This window comes from Arachis ipaensis, chromosome B10 (genome assembly GCF_000816755.2).
Source record: "Arachis ipaensis cultivar K30076 chromosome B10, Araip1.1, whole genome shotgun sequence".
Lineage (NCBI taxonomy): Eukaryota > Viridiplantae > Streptophyta > Magnoliopsida > Fabales > Fabaceae > Arachis > Arachis ipaensis.
Window position 1 is genome coordinate 4,291,406 of NC_029794.2, and position 1,999 is coordinate 4,293,404.

The window sequence follows — 1,999 nt, forward strand, 5'->3', positions numbered from 1 at the left end:
TAAATGTTACAATTTTTTAAAATTATCTTTTAAAAATAATTTTTATAAATTTAAAAAAAAATAAAAATTTTACTAAACCAAATCTAAATTTACTAATGATAGCAATTTCTTTTGTGTTTTTTCCTTTTTATTTGCTGAATTTCCAGCAATGTGGTAACCTGTGAATTTGTAACTAGAAATGAGTCATGCAGCTCATCGCAGATTCTAAAAACAGTGAGGGCCTCATGCATTCTCTTCTCCTCTCAAATAAATTTGCGGTGTGATGTATAGAAACAAGAAAAGAGTGAAAATTTATACTATTTTTTGTGTACACTTTTTTAAATATATTTTATAATATAAAATATACATTTTATAAATTGCTTTTAATAGTTTTGATAATTCACTTAATTATTTNATTTGCTGAAATGTGGTAACCTGTGAATTTGTAACTAGAAATGAGTCATGCAGCTCATCGCAGATTCTAAAAACAGTGAGGGCCTCATGCATTCTCTTCTCCTCTCAAATAAATTTGCGGTGTGATGTATAGAAACAAGAGAAACAAGAAAAGTTTATATATTATAATGCTAGGAGTCAGCAGAATTTGTAATGTATAGCCATCAATTAGCTATTATCAATATTTTTAATGGTTTGAGATGACATCTAATGATATAGGATTACTCAATTTTTTTTAATGGTTAAATGCTGATTAAACTTCAATAAAAATGCTGGTCCTTAGATTTTTTTCTAAATAATAATTAATTTTGTGATTATTTTTTAAGGTACATGTAATATTTTTTGTAATTCGCACTTTCACATACCAAATATTTGCTTTAGGCTCAAATTTATGGATATGGAAGGCTTGGTGTGATATGCTCATATATGGCGTACAAAACAAAAATGTGGGACAGTTTTTTCTGAGTCAAAGGAAGAATAACTCGGATCATGCGAGTTCTTTGATCATGAAATTTTGCTTCACAAATCGCATGGTCCGATTTGCAGCCGATGAAATTTGAAATTTGAAACGTGGAATTCGGACATTCCTTTTTTCTTGTTCTGGGTAACTTTTTTTTACGTTTTGAGAGACACAACTCGTAGGGTCCGAGTTCTACTTCTTCTGATCCCACAACGAGGTGAAGCACCCCTCTTCTCCATACGCGAACAGCTTCCATATTCAAATTAAAAAGCGTTTGCTTACCCTCCAAAATCACCATCCCATCACCCCATTAAAGTCTAAAGCACCTGCCACCATTTCCTACATTTTAATTTCGTCATTTCAACACTAACCCACCTTTAATTTACCACTAAACACCAATATATTTAAGCTTACATGTACCTTGGTCATGATGCAATATATATTTACATTATGCGTTCGCAATAATCAAACTGATTCATTAATGTATATATATAGAGTATAATTGTATAATTTGTGTATTTCGGTAAGCTTCCTCCTTTATATAAAGCTCACCAGTCTAGTCTAGGCTGTCTAGTCATACATGCACGAACCGTTTATTTGAATTATGAATGTCTCGTTCAAAAAGAAATTAATTAAAAGGTAGAAAACAACTGAAACCAAACTCATACGCAAGAATATCAGAAGAGTGGGTTAGTTAGTTTTTGATGATCACATTCACATAGATAATTAGAGGGAACACGTCATGCACGTATATATGCGCCTTTCTCATGATATATATAACTGTGTTTGTTTACAAACACAAGAGATTAAGACAGGAATATAAAGATGTAAAATTGTGTTTAAAAAGAAATGTTATATTCAAAAATATTAAATTAATATATTTTATATCTATTTTAATAAAAAAGCATAGAGATAATAATAAAAGAATATAATTTTTTTAATTTTTATTAAATTTTTATAATTATATATATTTTTTAAATTTTTTAAATAAAAAAATAAGAATAAATTATATTTTTATGATTTATTATTTTAATTTATTACTAAATAAAATATAAAAATAATAATTTTTGTGTCTTTGTTTTTTGTATTTTATTTTATTCTATTTTT